The following is a 15143-nucleotide window of genomic DNA, read 5'->3' as shown; positions in this document are numbered from 1 at the left end:
ATAAAGAAGTATGCAAAACATGTATATTGTAGTGATGGCAGTATACTGTGTATATATATATATATATATATATATATATATATATATACACTGTGTGTGTGTGTGTGTGTGTGTGCATGTATATACAGGCATGGTACATGTATAACAGAGTTGTTGATCCTTTTACATTTAATCACCTTTGTTTGTTTTGAGCTGCACGCACCCATTACAATCCCTCATAAATGTGGTACTAAAAATATAAACTGCACACCTGGGCAGCCAGAGAGTGAGAAAGCATTCTGCTGCTAATGTCGCTGGCTGCCAGCGTCCCACATGCAGGTATTTATTTCACTATGCTGAGAAAGTAATATTTTCCATTCTGTGGAGGAAGAACAGGTTATCCCCTAACCAAAGGGTTAGAAGTTTGATTCTAGTCCACATGTTTAAGTGTCCTTGGGCAAGACACTGGCCCCCACAGTGCTCCGGTGGCTATCCTGTGCATGTGTGTGTGTGTGTGTGTGTGTGTGTGTACACGGTGTAAGTGGTTGTATGGTGGCTTGGTACCAGCAGGTGTGAGCGTGTGTATGTGAATAGGCAAATATAGCATTAAGCGCTTTGAGTTTACAGAATGTGTAGAAAGTGTAAGTCCATTTATCACATAGTGCGTTGTTTCTTTATTTTTGACTACCAAAGAACAACTTCTTTATCATTAGAAATTTCCAGATTTACTGCAACATTTTCTCATATTTGACTCTCTTCTCGGTGTGACAACTTAATCACTGAATTCACTGCTTGATATGTGAGCAAAACACCTACTGAGGGCAGTATTACCTGTTGTTTAGAATCATTATCTGACCTGAATTTGGCACATTTTTTACTCTTCACACAGCCAGCCTTCATTTTTTAAGCTTCTGTTTTTGTTTTTGTATCCCAGGAGGGATACATGTGCTTGCATATCAGACAGCACATAATGAATGTTCTCGTTAAGCCGCCATTTAACTTGCCTTTAACTCTTAGTGTTGCTACTCTAACATATGCAAGATGTGTTGTTTCTTTTTTAAATATCATAGATATTCCAACAGAAGTGAAGTGTATCTACTCTCCACACAGCTTTAACCTTGTAAGCTGTTGTTTTTGTATACCAGGATAGAGGATGACTCGCATGTCACATATGATAATTATTCCCATCAAACCCTTGCTTGACTCTAAAATGCCTTTTAAAGTGGCCACAGAACTGAAGATTTAAATTATGATTCTCCTTTTTCACCACTGCTTTTGGGTGGTAATTGATTTTTAGGAACTGGGCAGAGTTAGGAGCACCTTGGAAGGGAATTTGAGGGTGAGGACAATTTCCACATTCACTCAGAGTTTATTGCCTTTTTACAGAAAGTTTTTTTTTCTTTTTCAGAAAACTTGGAAACATTAAAACTACTTTGAGCATAAAGTTGCTAAAATATCCTGGTGCTTCAGATAAACCTTTGGTCATACCATTTCACACTTCCACTGGGCCTTTTTTTTTGAGGGGGGGGACTACTGTAGACTGCAGGAGGTGACAGATGGCGGGAAAGTGGATGTGGTCAAACAAATCACTTGCAGGATCTGCAGTCTATAACATCTTAAGCTGCCCATGTATGTATGAGGAAATGAAACCACATGGTAGCTGCTGTCTTTTCAGTCCATCCAAAATGACACAAGCACAAAAATCTGCAAAAACTGACATTTGAAGACAAAAACAGAACTGTGAATGGAATGATTGTCACATTTGTGTTTTTGAGTTCGTACCTAGGTTAAATTGTAACAGATCTATTTTTCTCTTCTCTTTTTAGCACTTCTGACTGCTACTATCAATGCTGGTCTTTGGGTTAAGGTCGAATACTGAGGTGGAATCCTAGTCTTATGTAAGTTCAGCCTCCCTTTTACCCATTATTTGATTGTCTAACAGCTGCCTCAACTTGAATCTGTGTCATAACTCGACTCATTTTCCTGTTGTGCTACATGTTCTCAGGCCCATATCTGTTGCCGGTCAGATTAAGATTCCAGATGTGGCCTTGTATGTCTTGAATTTAAAATCTTGAAATCATCCCTTCCTGTGTCAGCTGATAAATAACATCAGAGTAACATTTGAACTCAAAAGTATTTTCAGACCTAAAGACAGTTTTTGTAGAATCCTGCTGTCTAAAATCAGCCACTGCAAACCGCAGAAAATGTGCCAGCCATCTCAGCTCATTGTCAAACTGCTGGTTTAATTCTTCATTTTGATATATGGAGATGTTAACACAGTGCAAACTATGTTGCCTTTGCTGGTGCTGTTTGAATGTATTGTATATGAATTGTCAAACAGAACATACTAATCAATATTTTTAATGGTATATTATGGAGCATTCCAATGATGGTTGAGTGTTTTACTATCCTTTAGTACACAGACATATTATGAACATGTTATCATAAAAGCCATTAGGGACTACAATTCAGTATGCATGCTTTGCTGACTATTCAAGAACCCATCACTCCTAGAGGAGCTGGGATTGGTGGGCGCTTTAATGAGAAACTAGGGAAGGTCAGTTTAGCTTCCTCTTGCTTCAGTTGGAAAGTGAAGATCAGTAAAAATTTAGTAACATTTAATTCAAAATCTGATGACGGTTGGTTGGTTAGTTTCTGGTTGCCAGGGTACTGTCAATCAAATCTTCCCAAACCACGCCCACATATCCGCAGAAGAAGCTGAGTTTTTGGAGTATTGAAGTACTGTTCTGCATTTTGATTGCTGCTTATTTAGTCATGAATATTTAATGTTATTGTTTTTAGGGGCTTTAATGTTAGACAATAGAGAGCAACAGGAGACATCTGAAATTTTTATAATACTTCAAAACAGATGGTTATTAAAATAGACTCTAATGACTTAACAAAATCATAGCATTGCAAACCCACCAGTATGACCCTGATCAAATATTTAGGGCTTTCCCCCCTGTTTTGCCCTGGGCAGTGTCATGCATGGCTTAATCTCGATTTGGGACAGCACCAGCTGATTATCATTACTTGCCATTTAAGTGCTTGATTGACAACATTACAGATTTGTTTACTGAACATTATTGTAAAAAGGTGTTAAAGCAGACTTACAGTAGTGTATATTTTCTGTTTTGGCAAGTTAAAAATGTAAAATTTTGAGGCTTTTCAACCTTAGGATTTTTGCTGTCGTGAACAGAGTTTATGGTCATCTGTGGCGATATGTATAGTAATTAAACTAACTGGGAATATAAGATGAAGTTGGCAAGAACTGAATTAGGCACGTTCTTTATGTTTGATTAATTTTGAATTTCAGTGTTTCTTACCAAAGTATAAAACCATAATTAGTTTTAATTGACAATGCATATATGGAATTGTAATTACTTATAGTTAAATGTTTTGGTTTTTATAGATTACCTTTATTATTCATTTTACTCTAAACGACACAGTACTGCAGTACACTTAAAGTATCTGAAGACATGTACCTGAAGTATCTGAAGTGTGTTTTCTGGCACACTTTAGTCTTCTCCTCCCCATCATAATGTTCCTACTGGTGCCTCCACATGCTGCCTCTACACTTTGTTCCACTTCATTGATGTGTGTGTGCTTATTTGTGCACATGTGTGCTCCTCTGTGTGGTGTGTGCATGTGTGTGTGGTGGGGGGTGCATCAGCAGCGCATTTTCGAGGATGGGTTGCTCTCTGTCTGCTCTCCCACACCATCTCTCCTGTGCAACGGGAGGAGAAAGTGTGTGTCTGTCAGTAGCAGTGTTTGATGTTGCTGAGTGTAAGCCTGCATGGCGTATGCATGTCTGTGTGTGATTCTGCATGTGCTGTGCAAATGAAGAGGGGGGAAGTGTACAAGTGAATCTGTGCAGGACTGCAGTGTGTGAGTGGGAGTATGCTCAGGTGCATGTAAAAGACAAAACAAGATCTAGAGAAGAAAAGCACACCCTTACACTTTACACACACATACACGTTTGTATAATCACACACACACACACACACACACACACACACACACACACACACAACTCTAGGGACAAGCATGTTCATTATTCTTCCTAAAAGAACCATTAAAATTTCATCAGTGCAATGCAGTCTGTAGCAGGGTGGGGGGTAGGAGTGTGTGCATGAGTGCGTGTGTGCAGGAGAGGGAGAGATACATAGCAGTGTGAGGGGAGGGGACTTGCATCCTTGACTCATTCACCACTGCTTGCCTTCTCGTGGCTCAATTCCCTCACTAAGAGATGCCGAAGTGATGTGAGCCACTTGCATCCCTCTCCTCCTCCTGCCTCCATCCATCCCACCTCATTGTACTACTACTCTAGAGCAGGCTTTCCTCAAGCTACAGGAGTTTGCCTCCAGGAGAAAAGGGTTAAAAATGTGCAGTTGGATTTTTTCCTCCTGGTTGCAGGCAGATTTGGATATGTGATGTCAGAATGCTGGATGGACCATCAACCACAATAACAAGATTAACAGTTGGATTCAGAGTGGATTATCTTGTTGAATAGAATTGTTCTTTAGTGTGTGGCTGGAGATTTAAAGGTAAGCTCTTTGGTGACTAACCTGTTGATTAGTCTAGAAAAATGCCACATGATTGATGGAACCAACTTTTCAGAGGTTATATTTCAGTCTTTCCTCCGTTTTCTTTAATTAGACTCATCTAGCATGTCAGTGTTTCTTTTAAAGGAGTGAGGCTCATTAGCATTTCAGTTTTTCCTCACTGATCAAAAATGCAGGGAAATTAGTGGCAGCCTTTAAAGACACCGGGAAGTGGGCGAGCTTTAGTTTTTCTTCACAAATCTCCTCGGCGCCCCACCTCCACCACCACCGCCCAATCCTGTATGTTCGCTTTGTTTTGCCAGCACAAGTGCGAAGCGCCATCTCTCAGGTAGATCTGATGGCACTAATTGTATCCTAATTGGGTTCCCCTCAGCTACGGAGGTTTTTGGTTTCTGAGCTCCTTAGAGCCTCACATGAAAGAGTTAGTGGGGTTGTGTGTGTGTGTGAGTGAGTAAAAAAGAGAGATGATGTTAAGCTGAGAGCTGTGCTGAGTGTGTGTTATGTCTGGCCAGCCGTGTGAGGAGTGAGAAAGTGAGTCTGGAACCTTTGTGAATATACTGTATATGTATGTGTGTGTGGCAGTGGGACTGAATATGGACTGGATGAATGTGTGTATGTGTGTTCTTCGCAGGCCCATCTGTGGAGGTCTTGTGTGATGGGTGGTGACTGACGGAGGGTGTGAGGTGTGTGAAGGAGAAGGAGGAGGATGAAAAGGAGAGGCAGTGGGATGGGGGATGGTGTCAGGAGAAGACTGGGAAGCTGGCCTTCCATCTGTGTGTGTGTGTGTGTATGTGTGTGTGTAAGAATTTAGGTAGTAGAGCAGTAGATCACAGACTGGCTAATGGAATACTGGAGACTTGAAGGGTCCTCTCTTGGTTCTCCTTCATCACCACACCATTCCCCTCCTTCCACACAGTTTTCAGGGTAGAATGTGACACTGTAGAGGGCATTCTGTGGTTTCTGTCTGACATTAGAGTCTACATGTGTAGCAGACAGGTTAGGGGCAAATGAATGAGGTTCAGTAGGTTTTGCAATACCTGAATTACTAGTGCAGCTGTGTTTTAATATCACACATCATAGAATTCTGTTTAAAATGGCATGTGAATCAAAAAGAAGGCTACTTAGACAGCTGTCTTTTGAAATTTTTAAAAAACCTTAAAGAGGTTTTTTTAAATCTTCCTTCCTACTTGTCTGCCTTTTCTTTCTTTACAAGCTGCAAAGTGAATGAATGTTTATGCAAAAATAACTTCTGCTTAACTAGATAATTTAAAAAACTCATTTAAGGGTCCCTTCAATTAGGGGTGTGCAATACTGACAAAAAAAAATTCAGAATATTTTCTGGAGTTGTACCTATTTACGATAAACAAATCATATTTTGCATACTTCAGAAGTGTGTTTGATAGTCTTATATTATTCTACTAGCTTGCTCTTGTTAATAGCATATTAATTGCTGCTTAGGCTACTAATAATAATGCAAACAACATTAAAGGATAAAACATTTTAAGTTCAAGTACAGCAATACACAAACACTGAAATCACTTTCGCCAAATGATTTCATTACTTGATTTAAAACAGTTCTGTGATAGACCTCATACTTTACCTTCCCTTAGTGTTTAAGGTTTGGATTTATTTTATTATTTCAGATGACAAAAATGTATTTTAGAAGTCATCTAAAGGAGGTGTTTTGGAGACTGTGAGCACAGCTGGAGAGCTCATGTGGGAATGAAAGAAAACAGCTTTCAAGGTATTCCAAACTTGTAGTGATAAACAACATCCTCATGCTTACACAGACTTGGAGGCCTCAGGAGCCACAGGAAGCCAAAGATGATCCAGAATTTCTCAGTTTGTGTTCTTCATTGTATTTATTTCTGTCTCTTCATTATAGATGTTGGGCTGAAAAAACACCTTTGATCATTTTAGCAGAATTCGATTGCAACTACAACAACAGATTTCCCCACCCATTGGCTGTATGTAAAGCAAGCATCCCCTCCTCCCTGGTCCCTGTTGAGGTTTCCCTCCCCCCAGCACTTCTTACTCTGTTGCGTTTATAAAAAGATATTCGGCAGTCAGTGGTTGTAGTGCCATTGTGCTGTTATCCCTCATTTCTGCTGGGGCCTCTGTGTGATTTAGTGAGTCTCCTGAGGCTCAGTAACAAGCATGGTGCGCTACTGGGAGCGGTGGAATGTGTGTATGCATGCATTTGTTTTGTGTGTATTTGAATGCGTCTTTGGTTTTATACAGTGTGGGTGTGTGAGTATGAGAAATAGTGTACCTGCATGGGCAGAAAATGCTTGAATGTGTGTGTGTCCACCAATCCTTTTCACCACTCATGCCTCTGGGAATTGGGGTATATGTGTCAACATCTGATTTTGGCCTGACAATGTGTTTTATTTAACAGGGCGAAGCCCTCCCCTCAACATCACTTTGGCATGACTGCGTTTTAAATGGAGCAAAATTGAGCCGTGTCCTGGTGCTGGCTGTATATCTCTTAGGCAATTACAACCTTCACAGATGTATTGGTAATAAAAGAGGTTTATGAGGCGTGAGACTGGGGGAAAATGCTAACAGAGGTGTTTGGTGTGAAGGGGCAAAGCGTGTAGAGCTGGAAGAGGAGGGTTAGGTTGTTTAATCTGTGTCATATTTTGTCAGGCTCTACTGCAACATCTCATTTTGACCTCTCAACCTCTGTTTGCTTTGTCTCAGTCGACTGTGTGTTCAACAGGCCCACACAGCAAATTAACCAACACACTAATGTATATATTAAATCATCCCCTTTCTTCTTTTTCTCTTTCTTGCTCAGCTTTAAAAACCTAACAAATAAATAAAGATGTTACCCCCCTCCCCTTCCAAACTTGCCTCCTCCATCCTTCCCTCTCCCATGATCCACCATAGACATAATGAGATTTGATGTTAATCCCAACACAATATCACAAGATTACATGCCATCATAATGCTTGCACAGTGCCGCGCTGACAATGGAGAATGGGTTTGGTGCGTACAGAGGAGGTCTGGCTGAGTGAAAGCACATTAATGTAATCTAAGTGTAACTGGGTGGTAATGTAGCTTGTATGTAGATGAATGGAAGAGCAGGAAGGCAGTTTACCGTTTCACTCTGTCAGACAAGCCCAAGAGCATGGACAATACTGTAACACCAAGGGGGAGAGAGGGAGAGTGAGAGATTATTATTATTATTACATCTCCAAACTGATCTTTGATGTAAGATTGGACTGTGCAGAGAATGTGATTAATGAACGGAGAGAAACAGGAGAGGGGGGTTGGAGACAGAGATAAGGGGAGGGTTAAATGTTTGTGGAGTCTAGTGGACTATACTATACAGTGGGGTAAAGAATTATTTGATCCCCTGCTGATTTTGTAGGTTTGCCCACTTACAAAGAAATGAAGGGTCTGTAATTTTTATCATAGGTTTATTCTAAAGCATAGAGACAGAATATCAACAAAAAAAATCCCAAAAAGCACATGATACAAATGTTATAAATTTAGTTGCATGTGTGAGTAAAATAAGTATTTGATCCCCTACCAACCAACAATATTCTGGCTCCCACAGACTGGGTATGTGCTCATGTGGTGCCCAATTTAAGATGGTGCTCCTAATGACACTTTGTTATGTGTATAAAAGACACGTGTCCACAGAGTTTCTGTATTTTCCATTCCAACCTCACCACAATGGGCAAGACCAAAGAGCTGTGAGAAGAAATCAGGTACAAGATTGTAGACCTGCACAATGGGCTACAAGACCATCAGCAAGAAGCTTGGTGAGAAGGAGACAACTGTTGCAATGGCTATTCACAAATGGAAGAAATACAAACTAACCATCAGTTGCCCTCGGTCTGGAGCTCCATGCAAAATTTTGTAGGTTTGCCCACTTATAATTTTTATCATAGGTTTAATCTAAAGCATAGAGACAGAATATCAACAAAAAATCCCAAAAAGCACATGATACAAATGTTATAAATTTAGTTGCATGTGTGAGTAAAATAAGAATTTGATCCCCTACCAACCAACAATATTCTGGCTCCCACAGACTGGGTATGTGCTCATGTGGTGCCCAATTGAAGATGGTGCTCCTAATGACACATTGTTACGTGTATAAAAGACACGTGTCCACAGAGTTTCTCTATCTTCCATTCAAACCTCACCACAATGGGCAAGACCAAAGAGCTGTCAGAAGAAATCAGGTGCAAGATTGTAGACCTGTACAAGGCCAGAATGGGCTACAAGACCATCTGAAGATGGGTCATGGATGGCTCTTCCAGCATGACAATGCCTCAAAACATACCAGCAGGGCAACAAAGATGTGGCTCAAGGAGAAGCACATTAAGGTCATGGAGTGGCCTTGCCAGTCTCCAGACCTTAATCCTATAGAAAATCTATGCAGGAGGCTGAAACTTCGAGTTGCCAAGAAACCTTAAGGATTTAGAGAAGATCTGTAAAGAAGAGGGGGCCAAAATCTCTTCTGAGATGTGCACAAACCTGGTGACCAGCTACAAAAAACATCTTACCTCTGTGCTTGTCAACAAGGGTTTCTCCACCAAGTACTAGGTCATGTTTTGCTTGGGGATCAAATACTTATTTTACTCACTGAAATGCAACTTGGTTTATAACATTTGTATTGTGTGCATTTGGGGGATTTTTTGTTGATATTCTGTCTCTATCCTTTAGAATAAACCTATGATAAAAATAATAAAAATAAAAACAGACCTTCATTTCTTTGTAAGTGGGCAAACCTGCAAAATCAGCAGGGGATCAAATAATTCTTTTTTTGTATTTATTCCCAAAAAACAAAATTCAATTAAAAGAGGAATGCGTCGAGGTCAACTGCAGATTGACTTAGAAAATAGGTGTTATTCATAAGTGTTAAGAGAGAGAAGTTGAGTATAGTATGATTGAAAAAAATGAGTAGTATAGAATTTGCTATTTGTTATTTGAACAAATTCCATAGTCAGCCTGTTTCCACACATGGATTGGAAAATAAAAAATTCATTTTGTGAAAAATAATAAAAACTATTGTTAATTGGTATATTTTATATTAATGGGCATTTATATGACATATGAGCTTTCAACAAAGTAAACGTAAACACTGTGCAAGACAGCTTGAGTCTCAAGACCTAATAAACACTTTGACCTTGACCATACAAATATCTTGCAATTTGGATGACAAAGTATCTTTATATATAACCCATACTGATAATCTTGTAAAGAAATTGAAATCTAAATTAGGTTTTATTTCCATTTTTAAAAATATGTTCCCCTTTTCAGAAAGAAAAAGTCTTGTTCAATCAACATTTCTAATTGTCTTAGCCTATGGAGACACATTATGTTTGCATGCATCCGACTCGTTACTCCGCAGGCTTGACTCTGTCGACCATTCCTTCTTATGTTGTATTTTAAATGTTGGAACAAGAACCCATCACTGTGATTTATATAGGTTAACTGGATGGACCTCAGTAAAGATTAAGCATATACCTCATATGTACCTTTTCATTTTTCAAGCTATCCTTGGAAAACGTCCTGGCTACCTTTGTGTAATGTTTTCTCTTGCTTTCTTAACTATCAGACCACATCATCCAGATGGATTACCTGCAGTAGGCCTACACCTAGTGTTTGCTCTGAGTTTGGAAAAAACTGCCTTTTCATTTTATGCACCTTGGGCCTGGAAAATTCTACAAAAGAAAATTCAAATGTAATTGTTTTAATTTATTATATGTCTTATATTTCACAGATCAAACTTTATTGTGTAGTGTGACTGTCACATGTATGTTATTATGTGACTCTTTTTAATGTTGCCATTTTGGCCGGGTCTCTCTTACAAAAGAGATATCTCAGGAGACTTCCTGGTTAAATAAATGCTAAAAAATAATAATAATAATAATAATGAACAAAATTTACTCAAAATATAGCCTGGTTTCTTGTTTAGATAAAATAAAGAATGCACATACATTCATGGGGCAGAAAACATGTTTCTATTCCAATTGTATGGTATACAGTATGTTAACGTAAACTTGCTGTTTGCTGCTGCACAAGTTAAGAGCACAGACACAGCATGTGAATCAGAATCAGAAGCATCTTTAATGGCCAAGTATGTTTTAACACAGACAAAAATTTGACTCCAGTGAAGAGACTTGCATTTGTAGCCAACAGGAAATAGAAAATAACAACCAAAGCAAAAAGTAAAAGAACAAAAGAAAGAAAGAAAGGAAAACAATAAATAAAAATGTGTGCAATATGTGCAATCAAAAATAGGAAAAGACTATGAGGAAAAAGAGAGATGTGTTTATAAATATATATACATACAGTACATTACAGCAGAGGAGCTTTCAGACTGATATGTATGATGGTTACATGGGGAGATTTCTGTGTTCAGTCATACAGTCATGGATTAAGTGTTCATCAGAGTGATGGCACGGGCTGAAGAAACTGTTCATGTGTCTGCTTGTTTTGGCATACAGTGACCTATAGCGCCATCCAGAGGAGAGGATTACAAACAATTTGTGATCTGGAGGTGAGGGGTCAGCAGTGATCCTCTCCGCCCTCCTTTTGACCCATGAGGAGTACAGGTCCTCCATGGATGGCAGGCTGGCACCGATTATCTTTTCTGCAGTCCTGACTGTCTGCTGGAATCTGTTCCTGCCCTGTGTGGTTACTGAACCATACCAGACAGTGATGGATGAGCAGAGAACAGACTTGATGATTCCTCCATAGGGCTGTATCAGCAGCACCTGTGGCAGGTTGAACTTCCTGAGCTGGTGCATTGCATTTCTGTAATTCAGTGGTGATTAACTGGTTCCATGTAGCTGCAAAGTTTTAATAACTTCCCTTTTATTGTCAGGTAAATACATTTTAAATGATTTCATATTTGTTTAATTGAGGAATCTTGCTGCCAGTGGTGCTTGGCAGGTACCGTGTCAAAGGAACGTTTAATGAAGCACAGAAGTCACTGGAATCTTTTTAAGTAATTAGTTTACTTGCAGCAAGGAGACAAGTCAGCATGAGCATACAGAGTTGTCTGAGTAAAATAGATTCAAACAGTACAATATATAGTTGAAAAGGCACACCCTGATAACATGGCTTAGACGCTAATCATACTGAGACACATGCTTGTCCTACAGTTGACGGTTGTGTCTCTCTTTGTCTTGAACAGTCTGCAGTTGATTACATCACAGTACACAGAGTTTCACATGAAAGATAGAAAACGTCCTTCAGTATCAGTTTCTCACATGGCTCTGTTCTGAAAGTTTAAAACGCATTAAATAGTAAAAATCATGTTTAATAACAGAATTTTTATAACATACCGTTTTAGCTATGAGGGTCCTGATATCATCCTGATTCATTTTGTTGTCACCACCAAAGACTTCGTCATCTCTGGAAACCATACACAGCGAGTTGCCAGGAAAACAGCTCAGGCCAGTGTGGCAAACAAAACAAACAACGCAAGACTGACACTGCTTCATGCATTCCTCAAGATAATGAGCTGCTGCTTGTCATGTCAGTCTTCACCTTCACAATAGTGAATCACTCTCATAAACAGATCACACACACACACACACACATACATTTAAGCTACTACCTTCTCCCCTCAGTTACCGTGACAACAGAAGAAGCCAGGGTCATATTTAATGCACACTGTTGTTCAATACCAATTAAACCCATTGCTACCAGCAGCTCATCGTCTGTCACTCCAATGATTTGTGATGAAAATCTGAGCAAAATTTACAGTGCACATTTTGTATTTGGTGTTTGTATTTGCACTGAGATGACAGTTTATTAGGTACACATAGCTAACACTTATGCAGTCTAATAAATCAGTCCTGTAATAAATCCTCCTTTCATGAAAGTGATGACTGTTTTGGTGAGGTGTTGATTCAGCTGTATAATCATTACTGCATGATGGAAATGACTGAGACAAGAGTGATAACCCTGAGGGGCTCTTGTTTACTTGTAGCTCTTACCATCAAATATGAAAACAAACCAGTACTGGCTGTTGTTAATGTACTGGAATGGAAAAGAATGCATTTGCCAAATCAACAACAGAGAAATATGTTGAGCCCTGAGGCACTTGAGACAAAATCGGATATGGATTGGACACTTCGGGCGACTGCATGTGTGTCGCCTCGGTTACTGCGTGTTACTCATGCACAAATCTCCATTTAGCAGGCTGGCCAGCATATCTGATTTTTCTTTAATGGGAAAATGGGTGTTCATACTGGGGAGTCATCACAAGGCACAATAATGCCACTTTCCAGTAAAGAAGGCTTAATGCCTTCGATGACTTCCTTTTTGAGTGGATACTGCTTTAAGGTCGTTTTTACAATTCAGAGGGGTGGTGGGGTGGTTACCTTTTAATTATACATTAATTAATTATTAAGTGTGTTTTAAATACTATACTATATATAAATATTTTGGTACAATCTGCAAAAGATGGTGTTTTGATATGAAAATCCACATTTTTAATTTAACCCAACATCTTGGATCATACAGTATATACATGTCTGGGGTTTGCTATAGTGTGGATAGCTCTCCTGTCCTCATACACATACATGCATCAGGACTACATTGCTGTAATGAACAGAAGTGGCTCATGCAGCATTTTAAAAGGTTTTTCCATTTTAGAAACCGACCTAAATGTGTCGCACTGAGTAAGGCTCGTCACAGGTTCTGCATTTGTTTCCACTATGGTGCGCCCGCTTTGGAGGTGCATTCTGGGAGCTAAATTTCAGTACCCCTCAGGAGGCAGTACTAAAATCAAGTGCCAAGCAAGGGGGAAAGGGGTGCGTGTGCACAGAGCAGTTGTCAGTGACTGGTTAAATGTTACATCTTCACACCTCAAGCATTAGCATTACAAGCACTGTGTGTAAACACACAGCTGACTGCATGTGTGAGAAGGGAGCCGCCCCTCCCTCCTCTAAACAGAGACTGACAGAGTGAAAATACAGTGGAAAAATAAAGCAGGATGATTCACATCAACTCTGGAGTCTAGGTTTGGTGATGGTTAAGGAAAGGGATACCGCTCGTTAGGTTCCGATAATGGAAACAGCATAAGTGTGTACGTATATCTGTGGTATCAGCCTGAAAAGTCTTTCTTTTTATGTCAAATTTCCTGCTGCTTTTGTCACTTGCCTGCTGTTGTCACTTATTTTTGAAGTTGTCACTCTCTAGGCTTTAACATTTTCTCCCCTGAATTACTTTGTGTCATCCCTTTTCAGCCCGGTTCTCCACTGTTTCTACTCTGTCAATTGCTACCTCCTACTAGTCTGAATTCTCCTCCCTATGTCTCGCTATAAACAGTGTGATATGTGGCTGATGAGGGATCAAAGGCGAAGCTGACATTCAGCTATGTGCATATTTACCTGTGCCTGCTCTCATGCTCAGTAAACAGGTGCTCTTTTGCACCTTATTTACCAGATTGCTTCTTCAGGGAGTGATGCAAGTTAAGGCTTCTCTGAGCTGCACCATTAATGCCCAGTGTGCATCAGAGAACATCTGGAGTAGTCCTGAACTTGAGTTCAAAAAGATCCACAAAACCACAAACTCTCATAGCTATAAGAAAATAGTATTAAGACCTACAGTAGTTACCTATTTCTGCATCTTGTGGCTTTTAACTTAAGCATACTTACAGTATATGTTCCTGGCCTTTATGGCTAGTTATAGCTTCCTTCCTTGCACTTAATGGCCCCTCCTAGCTTTAGAATATCCGCTGAATGTAATTCCACAGGAAGAAGCATCTTATGGACCAACTACAATGGCATGTTTATTGTCTAGATCAAGATGCTCAGTTTGGCTGAGGTAGCAAACTGACAAGTGGGGGTGACTGTGGTTCAGTGGGTTCAGTGGGTAGAGCAGTCGTCTCCGCAGATAGCTGCCATCAGTTCTGTACCGGAAACAAATTCCTTGTGTGTAACATACAAGGTCAAATAAAGGTGATTATCCTTAAAAAAATTTTTTTTTTAAAGTAAATACCCTCATTTCGAGCCAGACTGTCCAGAGCTTGGAAGAGATTGCTATAGAATTGTTATAGAAGACCCCTGTATGCATTAAGGCTGCATACACCCATACATACACCACTGGCAGAGCCAAAAATTTTCATAGGGGTGGCCAGGCTGGGCCAGTACTCCCTGTGTTTTTATTTTGGGAGGTCACGGGATACTTTTGTAATAAGTATAATTTCGAAATTTGTGATACTGGACTTTATAAAATGTGACTATCTCATATTTAACACATATTATCAGAGCTGTTTAGAAACCCCTCCTCCAGCACTAAAACTAAGGCTGAAGACCCCCAACCTATTGAGCAGACTCTCGCTTCCAGTGAAGGCATTTCCATTAAAAAGGCTATTTGTGTTTTATTCCCTATACATTTTGGGTATAATTCAGGCATGAATTTGTTCATTTACAGTATATGTTGTGAAGAGCTGCTGCACCTGTTGCATCCTGCTCATCAAGTAAATTTCACAACCTTTATTCAGTGATTTTCTTGTTTAAACAAACTTCTGCTTTTTTTACTTAAAAACTGTTGGCTGGTTAGTAAATGGTTAAAAGATTGTCACACAGAAAAGAAGCACACTGCGTTAAAATGCAATTCCTG

General features: G+C 39.6%; 1 protein-coding gene across 2 annotated transcripts in view; it reads left to right on the top strand.

Annotated features, from left to right (window-relative positions):
- nav3 (neuron navigator 3) overlaps window positions 1–15143 on the top strand; it is a 495508-nt gene that overhangs the window by 93272 nt on the left and 387093 nt on the right. For both annotated transcript variants that reach the window (XM_020601356.1, XM_020601357.1), the window contains one exon: window positions 1806–1877. The gene's annotated coding sequence lies outside the window, so the exon portion shown is untranslated. The remainder of the gene's footprint in view (window positions 1–1805; window positions 1878–15143) is intronic.

Source organism: Monopterus albus, unplaced genomic scaffold (genome assembly GCF_001952655.1).
Source record: "Monopterus albus unplaced genomic scaffold, M_albus_1.0 scaffold51.1, whole genome shotgun sequence".
Lineage (NCBI taxonomy): Eukaryota > Metazoa > Chordata > Actinopteri > Synbranchiformes > Synbranchidae > Monopterus > Monopterus albus.
The sequence above is the reverse complement of the archived record's forward strand: the minus strand, read 5'-3'. Positions and strand labels throughout refer to the sequence as shown.